This window comes from Lepus europaeus (genome assembly GCF_033115175.1).
Source record: "Lepus europaeus isolate LE1 chromosome 23 unlocalized genomic scaffold, mLepTim1.pri SUPER_23_unloc_1, whole genome shotgun sequence".
NCBI lineage: Eukaryota > Metazoa > Chordata > Mammalia > Lagomorpha > Leporidae > Lepus > Lepus europaeus.
The window spans coordinates 273609-288295 of NW_026909015.1; the positions used below are offsets into that span (position 1 = coordinate 273609).

At 40.5% G+C, this 14687-nt stretch overlaps 1 pseudogene; it reads left to right on the plus strand.

Moving 5' to 3' along the window:
• Positions 1-11556: 11556 nt before the first annotated feature.
• On the plus strand, positions 11557-13377 carry LOC133754358 (ADP-ribosylation factor-like protein 6-interacting protein 6; annotated as a pseudogene).
• The last annotated feature ends 1310 nt before the right edge of the window (positions 13378-14687 follow it).

Below are 14687 nucleotides of genomic sequence, written 5' to 3' on the forward strand. Positions count from 1 at the left end.
GGGAGTGCAGTGGCGGATGGCCCAAGTGCTTGGGCCCTGCACCCCATGGGAGACCAGGAGAAGCATCTGGCTCCTGCCTTTGGATCAGCACGGTGCACTGGCTGCAGCTCGCTGGCTGCGGCGGCCATTGTAGGGTGAACCAAAGGCAAAGGAAGACCTTTCTCTCTGTCTCTCTCTCTCTCTCACTGTCCACTCTGCCTGTCAAAAAAAGAAAGAAAGAAAGAAAATGGAGGACACATTTATCATTTACAACAACATCTTATCATATGAGAAATATGCCAAGCCCAAAAAGACAGGAGTGACACAGTCTCAGTCATATGTGGACTCTAATAAATTGCTTCTCATAGATGCTAAGAGTATGATGGTGGCTACCAGAAGCAGGGAAGAGTAGGAATGAGAAATTGTTTGGGAAAATTTGTTTAACAGGTTCTAGGTGGGCAAGTGCTGTAGCATAGTAGGTAAAGCCACCAGTTGCAGCACCAGCATCCCTTATAGGTGCATGTTGGTGTCCTGGATGCTCCACACCCAATCCAGATCCCTGCCTGGGAAAGCATCAGAAGATGATCCAACTGTTTGGGCCCCTCTTCCCACATGGGTGACTTAAAGGAAGCTCCTACCTCCTGCTGTTGCAGCAATCTGGGGAATGAACCAGGAAATGGAAGACCTCTCTCTCTCTCTCTCTCTCCCTCCATCTCCGTAACTTTGCCTTTCAAATAAATAAATACATCTTAAAAAATAGCTACCAAGTTGTATGTAAGAGGAAGAAGTTCTGGTGTTCCCTTGAATGATAGAGTAGGGTGACTATGGTGATCATAATATACCATCTATTTTTCTTTAAAAATAAGTTTTGAATGTTTTCATCATAAGAAAATTACAAATGTTTGAAGATATTGATGCTTACCCTGATTTGAAAATTGTACAGTGTATTTGTCTAGGGCAAACACATGGTGCAATATAAATATGTATTGTTGTTTAAGTTAGTAACATTTAAAGACATTTAAATTTGATGTAATTTGTTACATGAGACTAGTACATAAGAAAACATATATGTATGTATATACTCTTGTAAACATTACATATGTTTATATATAAACATATAAATGCATGTATATAAACATACATATAAATTTAATATTCAAAGTTTGGAAATAGTTATATAATTTCAACTGCATTTCTGCATCTGGAGAAATGACTCATATTCATAATTCCCTTATTCCACTGTCCAGTCTGTTATTCCCTTTGTCTTCAGAAAGCTCTTATCATACTAATGGCTGCTTCACTGGTGAAATAACTCAGATTTTTCAGAGCTGAATACTTTTGGACAGAAGACCTCCAAATGCCCACAGCAACTAGATTGACCCATGGAATACCCATCTCAAAGATGTTTTGTAGTCAAATAGAGGTCAGGAATGATGCTGGATAGGCTGGTCACCAAAAGTGAACCAATACCACCAGTGTTCCCAATGACCAGGCCAACCATATAAAAAAATATTCAAATCATCTTAAGACATAAGATTGGAAATTCAGAATGCCCAGCTCTATGAAATATGGTAAAATCAGGTCCAGGAATGAGGTTCATAGCAACAAACGCCCATATCAAAAGAAGGTTTAATATAAGAATTATGAAGAACTAGGGTTGTACTTCTTATAGAGCTTCTGAAAATATTCAACTTAAAGGAAGCAAAATATATATGTCAACATCTAAAAGAACATATCAGAAACATGATACATATAAGGAATTAATTTGAGAGACTCATTTTTCATTATTAATGTCAATATTTTTTATGGTAAAGGAAAAAATATAAGACAAAATTAATGAAGAGAAAGATGAAGAAAAATGTAAATGCTGAAAAATATATATGAGTTGTAAGAAATAAATACCAGTGTAAACTAACAGAGCAGCACTAGTATTAAAGTGTATTCTTACCTGGGGAGTAGGTGCACAGTGACTTCCGTTGTTGATTTAACAATTAACACTCTTGTTTATGATGCCAGTTATCACCCAAGGCTATGGAAGCTTCTTGAGTTCACAAACTCCAACCTTATTTAGACAAGGCCATAGTCAAAGTGGAAGTTCTCTCCTCCCTTCAGAGAAAGGTACCTCCTTCTTTGATGGCCCATTCTTTCTGCTGAGATCTCACTCACAGAGATCTTTCATTTAGGTCAATTTTTTGCCAGAGTGTTTTGGCTTTCCATGCCTAAAAAACTTTCATGGGCTTTTTAAACAGTACTTTACACTTTGTGTATATGTATGGGTGCAAACTGTTGAAATCTTTACTTAGTATATACTAAGTTGATCTTCTGTATATGAAGAAAATTGAAATGAATCTTGATGAAGAATGGGATGGGAGAGGGAGTGGGAGATGGGAAGGTTGTGGGTGGGAGGAAGGTTATGGGGGGAAAAGCTCTATAATCCAAAAGTTGTATTTTGGAAATTTATATTTATTAAATAAAAGTTGAAAAAAAAGAATAAAGACAAAATTCTTGGAAAATTAATCCTTTAGTTACCTATCCTGACTAAACTACTGATTTTTTTAGCAAACTCATATATGCAAAAGGATAACAAATAAACTATTTTAAATATAAAAATATGGTATTTCTTCTGCTGAAGAATAGTGTAGTAATACGATATTAACAGTGGAAAAATTAGCATAATATATTTGTGATTAGAAAATGAATATAAATTATTTTATCAACCTATTATATGCATACATGAATATCAGTATTTTATGAAATAACAGTAAATTCACTTATCAATATTTGTTTATCTTGGAAATGCTTCATATTTTAATTGAGTTTTTGAAATATACTTACTTGAGAGAGATAGAAGAAGGGAGAGTGAGTTTAAGAGTGAGAAAAAGAGAAAACTCCCATCTGCTAGTTCATTCCAAAAGTGCCTGCAGTTATCTGGAACTGGTGCTGAAACTAGGAATCAAGAACTCAATCCACATACTCCATTTGGGAAACAGGAACCCAACTACCTGGTTCATCACTACTGTACCCCAGTGTCTGCATTAGCAGAAATCAGTAATTCAGAGCACAAACAGGCACACCCCAGTGTGGGATGTGGTTGTCTTAACAGCTAAGACTAATTCCAACCCTAACTGAATATTTTAAGGAAAAACTGGCTATTTATTTGAAAGACAGGTGATGTCTCATTCTGTGGTTTGCTGCTCCAGAGCCAGCCAGCAGAAATCTGGGAACTCTTCAGTTCTCATGCAATAGGTATCAGGAACTCAATTATTTGAGCTATCAACACTGCCTCCCAAGATCTGCATTAGTGAGAACCTGGAGTCAGAAGGCAGTTATCCAACCCAGGTACTCGAATATGGTTCAAGGATTCATAATTGCCAGGCCAAAGGACCAACCCCTGGCCATCTCTTTCTAAGTCCTGGTAATGTGTTCACTTACATCAGTTGTCAGCTCTTTCACTGCTTCCATGTAGAATGTTCTATCTTCTCTGTACTCCAGGTTTCATTATTTTATACACTCTTAATGTTACATATCTGCTACCATCAACCATACTGAAAGTCAAGGGTATGTGCTTTCTATTAATATATATGAACAGCACACTCTTTCAATGAATATTTACTTAATGCCACTTTGTGTCTGGAATGCTATTAGGTGCTAGAGATATAGCAGTTGGCAAACTATGCAGCTGGCATTCTAATAGGGGAGGGCGATGAACAAGGCGAATTCCACGTGAAATGGTAGTGAGATGGTAATGAGAAAGATAAACCAGAAAAGAGGGAGAGAGGAAGAGATGGAAGGGGTTATGAGTTTACCTAGGGTGGCCATAGATGATTACAACCTTAAAGGCAATATTCAGAAAGGAGATGAAGGCAGTGAGACACATATTGCCTGTAGGAAAAAATCATTAACTTAAAAACCTCAGAGGTCTTTTTTTAAGATTTATTTATTTTATTATTTGAAAGGCAGAGTTAGGGAAGCAGAGAAAGAGAGAGAGAGATATTCTTCTTTTTTTTTTGACAGGCAGAGTGGATAGTGAGAGAGAGAGACAGAGAAAGGTCTTCCTTTTTGCCGTTGGTTCACCCTCCAATGGCCACTGTGGCCGGCACATTGTGCTGATCTGAAGCCAGGAGCCAGGCGCTTCTCCCGGTCTCCCATGTGGGTGCAGGGCCCAAGCACTTGGGCCATCCTCCACTGCCTTCCCGGGCCATAGCAGAGAGCTGGCCTGGAAGAGAGGCAACCGGGATAGAATCCGGCATCCCAACCGGGACTAGAACCCGGTGTGCTGGCACCGCAAGGTGGAGGATTAGCCTGTTAAGCCACAGCACCAGCCAAGAGAGCTATTCTATCCATGGGTTCACTCCCCAATGGCTGCAGCACCTGGAGCTGTGCTGATCTGAAGCCAGGAGCCCCAAGCCAGGAGCTTTTTCCAGGTCTCCCATGTGGTTGCAAGCACCCAAGGATTCAGGTCATCCTTCACTGCTTTCTCAGGCCATAGCAAAGAGCTGGATGAGAAGTGAAGCAGCCAGGATCTCTGCTGTGATTTAAATTGTTGTCATTGCATTTTATACTATTCTATATTTTTGGAATTTGTATACTGAGTATATGCCACTTCTATTTAAAAGTACACAATGACTAAATCCAAAGGAAATATACCAAGATTTTGAAATGTGTTTTATCTTGAATGATAGGAATTTGAATAATGGTTATTCTTTCTCCTTTCTGTATTTTGTGCATTTTCATAGTTGAAATTAAATCCATTAAATGAATAGTCATATCCTTAAAATAAAATTTGTTTAAATCATTTGAAATTCATGCACCCTATATATTTTATACAAGAATACTCATAGATTTATTCAACTGAAAATATTATTATATCCCACTTATTGGTTAAAAAATGGAGAGAGTGAGAGGGATAGTACAACATTGTCCATAATTATTTTACAGATAGAATTAAAACATGTAGATATATTATTTTGCCCCTGAGATTAGAAGCCAACATTTTTAATTGACAAAGGGACTGATTAATTCAGTAAACACTGCAAATTAAGCCTTGAGTTACAGGAGTATTACATTTGAAATTCATGTCTGATAAACAGAATTTCCTTTCTCTTTCATTTGTGCTTAAAATATAGAATAAAACATATCTGGGGAGAACACTGATAAGAGTATTCAAATAGTAACATTGAAAGGTGTGTGAAGCTCAGAGAGAGAGAGAGAGAGAGAGAGAGAGAGAGACCTTCCATCTTCTGGTTCACTACCCAATTGGCTGCAATGGAACTGAGCTGAGCCGATCCAAAGCCAGAAGCCAGGAGCCAAGAAATTTTTCCAAGTCTCCCATGCAGGTTCAGGGGGCCAAGCACTTGGGCCATCTAGTACTGCTTTCCCAGGCAACCACAGAGAGCTGGGTCATAAATGAAGCAGCCAGAACTCAAACCGGTGCCCATTTGGGATGCCGACCCTACAGGCGGTGGAATTACCCCCTAAGCCATAGGCCAGCCCCCTCACTACTCAGTATTCTGAGTTACCTTTCAGTGTTCTGGGAGACTTTGGTCACTATAATTTTTGCTCCTGAAAAGGGGAAAGCCTGCAGAGAAAATTGCCATAGGCACACCTTAAAGAGAATTGAGCGTATATGAGTTAGAACTCTATGTCAGTTAAACCGAAATAGATTCCTGGTCTGTGATTCAGTGTATTGAAAAAGAGAGCATAGTTTCTATTCCAACATGCTCAGCTTGAAGTTTTTTCAATGGCCTATGGGAATCAGAGAAAGACAGTATTATTTTTGCTATTCCTTTCTGCATTCTGACACTGTACATGACTCTCTCAGCCCAGTCTTCCTAACTAAAATCTATTTCCTTTCATTTAGTCTGCCCAAATTGTAATCTGCCCAAATACCATATACTTGTGATTAAGATGTCACACACATCATCTTTTGAAATTAGGACTTTTAATTTCAGACTCTGTAAGTAGAATTTGAGCAATTTTCTCTTTCTGTGGAAGGTAGTATAATGAAAGTAAAGGGAAATTATGAATATAGAAGAGGTTAAAATGCTTAAGAAAATGGAAATACAGATAAAGAGAAAGGAATGGTAGAAAATAAAAAAAGAGCCAAGCTTTCCTCATCCTTGAATAAATAACCTGACCCTGACAAGTACTTTATAATTCTATGAATATTTGTTATGGTTTATTGCATTTCTGTTTGTGAAATTTCAATATAAACATTTTTCTTTAATCTTAAATTATATATTTTGAAGAGTGAACAAGAGGATTGGAGATTTCTGTTTCTTTCAAATAAAGAAATAATAAAAAATAAATATTCTTCTCATTTCACGGTCATAAACTTACTTTCACATATAATATACTGTCTTTCATATAGTACACTAATTCTTTCAATGAGCTATTTGACACTATATTTATTTCTAAGAGTATAATGTTATTCTGCAGAATATTGTACCACTGTGTTTTTATAAACGTATTCTTCATATATTTTTGAAATATTTATTTTATTCATTTGAAAGCACGGAGGGACAAAGAGATCTTCTATTAACTGGTTCACTGCCTCTATGACTGCAAGAGCTGGGGGTGTGCAAGGCCAAAAGTAGGATCCTGGATCTCCAGCCAGGTCCCCCATGTGTGTTGCAGGGACTCAAGCACTTGGGCTGTCTTCCTCTGCCCTCTCAAAGCACATTAGAAGGGAGTTCGATAGAAAGTGGAGAAGTTGAGACTCGACTGTCCAATCTGATGTAGGATGCCCATGTCAGAGGTGGTGGCTTAATTCACTGTGCCATAAAGCCAGACCCCTCTTCATATTCTTTTAATGATTAATGATGAAAAATTTTAAATGAGTAGACTCTTTTATGCATTGTAGTGTTTCTTTCATTTTCTTCCTCTAGATATATTGTATTTTGCTTTCTGAAATCATACCTAAATAAATGAAAAAACAAGTTTAACTTCTTTTTGGGACTATGAAAACCTTTCAACATATGATTCTTTAAGTGGAAAGTAAGTCTGAATCAATGTTTATTTCAAATGCCTATGAAATATATGAGAATCTTTTGGAAAGCAATTGGGGATGTCATAAATTTGTTGTGTATTTTATGACTTGCTGTGCAGAATATCAGCTGATACACACAATATAAACCCATCACACCAGTCTATTAGCCTTCCCATTTCATTTATTGAAGACTGTGCTCACTCTATTGTCCTACGCAGCAGCAGAGAGATGCTCATGCCACATCTATATTTGACTTTTGGTGTCTGGTGTGTTTCATTTAATATGATGATCTCCAATTTCATCCATGTTGCTTTCAATATCAAGAGTTTATCACTTTTTCAGACTGAGGAATATCCTATTGTGAAATATACCACATTTTGTTTACTCAGTCATCTACTCATAGGTATCTAGGTTGATCCCCTATCATGGGAGTGTAGGAATCTCTTTCATATATTGGCTTCATTTTCTTTGATATACCAAGAATATGAATATCTCAGTCATATGGATAGACAAAAGTTTTATTTACTGAAGTTATAAATAATGGAGGAAAACCAACAGGGTTGGTTGAGAAACACTTAGAAAAATAAGCATGGCATAGTATATCAATTGACAAAGAAGTTAACTGAAATGGAAAATGTCAATGGTAAATCAAGAACATTTCAGCTGAAACAATATACAGTTTACTATTTTACACATTGAACTCAGCATGTTTTGTGGATTTTTCTATTATTGTTATGAAACTGCCTGTTGGAAAAGGAACCAAAATGGGCCCAATCCATCAGTCTAATGGAAGTGAACAGAACACAATATAATTATGTTTGAAAGTAGCCTGGCAATGTATCTCAAAGATAGTATGCACATGTGTGCATGCAGCAGCCGTATAGCCAGGAATCAAGGCTAAGGATCACTACAGAGTTGCTCCAATGTGAGAAGACTTGTTTGGATATCCCCAGCATCCCTAGAAACATGGGACTGGGAGACTCTTTAGGGCTTGTCTGTGCAATGGAAAGGACACGGTCTCCTCTAACTCCAAACTTCTGAGTTAAATTTGCTGACATTCTCTACTTTCCTGTAATAGTATAGCCACTAACAAGACTACACATTGTGCTTTCAAAATCTCAGAAATGCCCCCTCTAAGACTTACTCTTATCCATTTCAAACATCTTTGTTCACCAGTTATATGTATTATTAAAAACCTGGAAAAAATTGTAAACAATGTAGCATGTTGGATTCAGTGCCATCACAAAATTTTTATTCTGCATTCATTCTAAATATGTTCAAAGAAGATATTATGATTAAGATCTATGAGAGATCCATTCCCAAGAAAGAGCTTCTGGTCTATAGCTCAAAGATTGAGGAAAAGATATACATTGAACTGAGTTAAAATAAAGTATTTATATATGTGTCAAATAGTTGCATTGCCATATTAATTCACTTTTTGTATAATTGCCACTTACAGTTGTCCAACATCTGAAATAAATATACAGCCACAAAAACAATGTAGATAGAAATGCATGATTGGAAATATAAACAATACAGAACAATACAGATGGACAGATTGGAAATATGGACAGATTGGAAATATGGACAATACAGAGGAAAGAGTAGAATTGGAATGCAGTACCCAATCAGACCAGAGCTACACTGTGCCCAATCAGACCAGAGCTACACTGTGCCCGTAGCATAAGCTACACTGTGCCTATAGCATAAGCCCCAACAGGGAACCTTTAATGTTGTTTTATTGGCCATGAAATGCACCAGAGACAGGCTGACATAGAGGAACACACAATCTCACTAATTTGCCTATTTTTCCATTTAAAAATAGGAGCCCATAGGAAAGGTGCTGAAAACACTTCAACCAATTAAAACTTGTATGACTCTGCTCTACATATAAACATATATCATACACAAATAATCTCTAACCCAGATGAGCAGAGTAACTACCATATACCAGGCAGACGTGCTAAAAACAGACACTGAATGTGCACATGTCACTTGGGGAGTGAACCAGCAGATGGAAGATCCTTGCTTGTATGCTCATCTCTGCCTCTTTGCCTTTAAAACTATTTTTTATTTTATTTATTTGAAAGACAGAGTTACAGAGAGAGGTAGAGACAGAGAGAGAGGTCTTCCATCTGCTGGTTCACTCCCCAGATGGCTGCAATGGCTGGAGCTGCACCAACACAAAGCCAGGAGCCAGGAGCTTCTTCAGGGTCCCTCATGTGGGTGCAGGGGCTCAAGGACTTGGGCCATCTTCTACTTCTATCCCAGGCCATAGCAGAGAGCTGGATTGGAAGAGGAGCAGCCGGGACTAGAACTGGTGCCCATATGGGATGCCAGCACTTCAGGCCAGGCCTTTAACCCACTGTGCTATGGCGCCAGCCCCTAAAACTATTTTTTAGATCAATTACTATGCAGGAGGATCCAAAATGTGTGATTAGGGGAAAAGGCATGCTGATTTTGACCAGGGGAGGATTACAGAAGAAAAAGGGAGGGAATGCCTGCGTGCCTGGACTGGGTCCTGTCAGAGAGTTCTACACTCACACTTAGGCACACACAGATGCTTCGTGCAGTTCATGCGTATGCATGGTGGGATGTGTAGCCACTGTGGGATCACCATGAGAGTTGGTCACCTTGGCAGAGATGGAGTGAAGCTCTGATCATGCCAGCTGATGTGAGTATGCCCTCCATCCAATAAAGGACATGTACCACATCCAACTAGTGTGTCACCCTGCACACTTTCCCCACCCTCGACCAATGTCAGACATCCCTGGCCCCACCCAGGACATACCTCAGGATATCTGCTAAAGGAATACTCTTCTATAGAGGCATATTCCAAAAATAAATCCCATCAGAGGAGAAAACCAAAATGTGTTGCCACAAATGCTTAAAAATAAACATAGAGGGCAGCGCTGCAGCTCAATAGGCTAATCCTCTGTCTGTGGCACCAGCACCCTGGGTTCTAGTCCTGGTCGGGGTGCAGGAATCTGCCCCGGTTGCTCCTGTTCCATTCCAGCTCTCTGCTGTGGCCCGGGAAGGCAGTGGAGGATGGCCCAAGTGCTTGGGCCCTGCACCCGCATGGGAGACCAGGAGAAACACCTAGCTCCTGGCTTCGGATCAGCGTGGTGTGCCGGCTGCAGCACGCCAGCCACAGTGGCCATTGGTGGGTGAACCAACAGAAAATGAAGACCTTTCTCTCTCTCTCTCTCACTGTCCACTCTGCCTGTCAAACAATAAATAAATAAATAAATAAACAAACATACAAATACAATAATAATGAATAAGACAATATTACTCCCTAAAAGGAACAAAACAAGGCAGATTAAAGAATATCTGAGCTACAAGACAAAACCTAGGCTATATCTGTTAGTCAAAAAAGAAGAAAAAAATTTAGAAAAACCAAAAATGGTATTTGAGATTTGTGATACTACCTAATGATGAAACATAAGTGTATTAAAGTTCCTGAAGGACTGGATAGAGCAGATTACAAGACATGTTCAGTGAAATAGTAGCAGAAAACGTCCCTAATTTGGAGAAAGATAGGGACATCCAAATACAGGAAGCACATAGAAGGCCTAAAAAAATCAGAAAAAATCTTCACAACAGTGAATTATAGTCAGTACTTCAAAGTAAAATACAAAGGAAAGATCCTAAAGTGTGTATGATAGAAATGCCAGATTCTGTTCAAAGCATCTCCAATCGGATTGAGAGCTGATTCTCTCATAGCCTCATCAGCAATCTTTGAGGCTATGAGAGAATGGACATAATTCAAGTCACAGGAAGATGTTACTATAGTAACTGTATATACAACCAAAGCTAGGGTGCTTGACTATTTAAAATAAACGTTAATAGATCTAAAGGGAGATATAGACTCCAATACAGTAATACTGGTGGAATACAACACCACACTTTCATCAATTGACAGATCAATGATACAACAACTCAACAAAGAAATAACAGAGCTAACCTAAACTAGTGACCTATTGATTTCCACAGAACTTTTGATCATAAAACTTCAGAATACACATTCTTCTCATCAGTGCGTGGAACTTTCCCTAGGCTAGATCATTTGCAGGACTATAAAACAAGTCTCAACAAATAAAAAAAAATAAATCATGCCATGTATCTTTCCTGATCACAATTGAATGAAGCTGAAAATTAACAACTTAAGGAACTGTGAAAAATACTCAGGGTGCGGGAGTAAGCAGTCTAGCCTTAGCGGTGGCTGGGTCAGGATGCCGGCCCCTATGCGCCTGGAGTGGGAGGCGGAGGGGAGAGGGGAGGTGGGCTAGCAGAGAGGAGGAGTCCAGAGCAGTGGAGCTCTGCACGCCACGGCGATGAACGCGCTGAGTCGCTGGGAGGGAAGTTATGCGTGGGGAGAAACGCGCCAAAGGGAGAGCGGGATGGGTTCCCGAGGCACCGCGATGACGCCGGGCCGCTAACTGCGGGTTAGGAGAGCGGACTGGGGAGCAGTGAGCATAGGGAGCGGGGGAAGCACACAGGCTCATGAATGTGTGTTGGAGGGGCCTGGGCGAGCTTTAGGACCCGGTGTAGACCGTGGGACTGCAGGGGCCTGCGCTAGCCTGGGGATGGCGCGACGGTGGCCGGGACTAAGCACGTTGGGGAGACGCAACCCGGCCGACTGGCCTCGGCCTGCCTGTCCCTGCGCGCTTTCCTGCGCCCGCTCTCGCCTGCCGCCCCAGAATCCGTCCGTGCTCCTGGGGCGTCCAGCCTCTCCCGTGAGCCCACTGCTCCCTCTGGGCCCCGCCGCCCACCCTCCGCACCCCTGCGCGCCTGGGCCGGGTGGTGGAGGCCTCAGGAGCGCCCTGCCGCTGATTGGCTGTTGCGGTCGCGGGGCGGGGCCAGTGAGAGACATTGGACCTTGGCGGTTTTCTTTTTTTTTTTTTAAACTTTTATTTAATGAATATAAATTTCCAAAGTACAGCTTATGGATTACAATGGCTTCCCCCACCATAACTTCCCTCCCACCTGCAACCCTCCCCTTTCCCGCTCCCTCTCCCCTTCCATTCACGTCAAGATTCATTTTCAATTCTCTTTATATACAAAAGATCAGTTTAGTATATATTAGGTAAAGATTTCAACAGTTTGCCCCCACATAGCAACACAAAGTGAAGAAATACTGTTGGAGTACTAGTTATAGCATTAAATAACAGTGTACAGCACATTAAAGAGATCCTACATGATATTTTTAAAAAATTGATTACTTTTGTATGCAATTTCCAATTTAACACCAGGTTTCTTTTTTATTTTCAATTATCTTTATATACAGAAGATCGATTCAGTATATGCTAAGTAAAGATTTCATCAGTTTGCACCCACACAGACACACAGTGTAAAAATACTGTTTCAGTACTAGTTATAGCATCACTTCACATTGGACAACACATTAAGGACAGATCCCACATGAGACATAAGTACACAGTGACTCCTGTTGATTTAACAATTTGACACTCTTGTTCATGGCGTCAGTAATCTCCCTAGGCTGTAGTCATGAGTTGTCAAGGCTATGGAAGCCTTTAGGGTTCGCCAACTTTGATCTTATTCTGATAGGGTCATAGTCAAAGTGGAAGTTCTCTCCTCCCTTCAGAGAAAGGTACCTCCTTCTTTGATGGCCCCATTCTTTCCACTGGGATCTCACATGCAGAGATCTTTCATTTAGGACCTCGGCGGTTTTCGCCATCTTTCCCACCCTGTCTTTTGTGGAGAGCGGGAGGTGTTCGGCTCCACGCCGCTGCCCGCCTCCGTACCCCAGTGCCCTTCGGGGCCCGCAGTACCCTGCCTTCTCTCAGGGGGACATTTGGGGTGAAGGCAAAGTCGACGACGAGGAGGGATGCAACCAATTGGCCCGTGACTTGTGGGCAGAGTTCTGGGCTGGGCCATCGTCAGAGTCCAAGAGAGGTTGTCTGTTCCCGCCAGTTGGAGCTGGGTCGCCGGTGCTGCTGGAGAAGCCCATGGCATCTTCCCGGCTGCTGCGGGAAGCTGACCCCCGGCTCGGCAGTGGCCGGTCAGGTCCTTTCTCTTCTGTGTTTGCCATTCTCCTCGCCTTTCTGCTCCCCATTGTCTACCTGGTCGTTAAAGAGTTGCATGCTGAGAATTTGAAAAATGAAGATGGCGTAGACACTGGGCTGTTAGGATTCTGGACTCTGCTTATACTATCCCTAACTGCTGGATTCTCCTGTTGCAGCTTTTCTTGGACAGTGACTTATTTTGATTCTTTTGAACCAGGAATGTTTCCTACTCCTCTTCCACCTGCCAGGTTCAAGAAACTGACTGGACACTCCTTCCACATGGGCTATAGCATGACAATTTTGAATGGCATTGTGGCTGTTCTTACTGTAGCATGGTGCCTCATGTCAATCCACACTGGAGCAATACTGCTGGCAAAATAGAGTCTAAATTCTTTTGTAATAACATGAAGAACATCATTGCCTACTCAGAAGACTGAGAAACCTTAAGTTCATTATATGGTTCATCTGTGTGTCATTATGGAAGAACTTTTCAAGCATCATTCTAGAGGCTAGATCTTGGGAGTATATGACTATTAAGTCTCAAGTACTTTCTTAAAAGTATAAGGTGTTTACCTCATCTTTTTACTTTTGCACGTTTAGTTCTTTTATTTATTTATTTTTATTTTTGACAGGTAGAGTGGACAGTGAGAGAGAGAGAGAGACAGAGAGAAAGGTCTTCCTTTGCCGTTGGTTCACCCTCCAATGGCCAGCGCGGCCGGCGCACTGCGGCTGGCAAATAGAAATCAAATTTGAAAACTTGGGGCCGGCACTGTGGCGTAGTGGGTGAAGCTGCCACCTAAGTGCCAGCATCCCATATGGGCACCAGTTCAAGTCCCGGCTGCTCCACTTCCAACCCAGCTCTCTGCTATGGCCTGGGAAAGCAGTGGAGGATGGCCCAAATACTTGGGTCCCTGTACCAACATGGGAGACCTGGAAGAAGCTCCTGACTCCTGGCTTCGGATCAGCTCAGCTGTGGCCGTTTGTGGCCATTTCAGGAATGAACCAGCGATGGAAGACCTCTCTCTCTGCCTCTGCCTCTGCCTCTCCCTTTCTGTATCTCTGCCTTCCAAATAAATGAATAAATCTATAAAAAATAAACTAAAAAAATTTGAAAACTTGAATACCAGCCAATGCCTAATTTCCACTGTATATAGTACATTTTTGCTAAGAGTACTGATTTTACTGTGTAATAGAGAAAGAATTATTTCTTATATATACATTACATTAGGAGAGTAAGCAATACATACCACACCAACATTTTATAGAACTAACTTTTAAGAAAGAATATTTAGTTTTTGATACTCATATAATCAAAGAAGGTGCATGTGTATTTTTATGGGAGATACTTCCTTGTGTCTTTTTTAAACATATTTTTCTACCACATATTTATGTTTTTAAATTATTACATTTAGACAGTTATAAACATTATTTCCTAACTGGTGTAACCTACTACTTGCCATTTTTACTATAGCAAAATTTTTAATGTGATTTTTTATTTTTTTTATTTTTTTTAAACTTTTATTTAATGAATATAAATTTCCAGTGTACAGCTTATGGATTACAGTGGCTTCCCCCTCCCATAACTTCCCTCCCACCCGCAACCCTCCCCTCTCCCGCTCCCTCTCCCCTTCCATTTGCATCAAGATTCATTTTCAATTCTCTTTATATACAGAAGATCAATTTAGTATAAA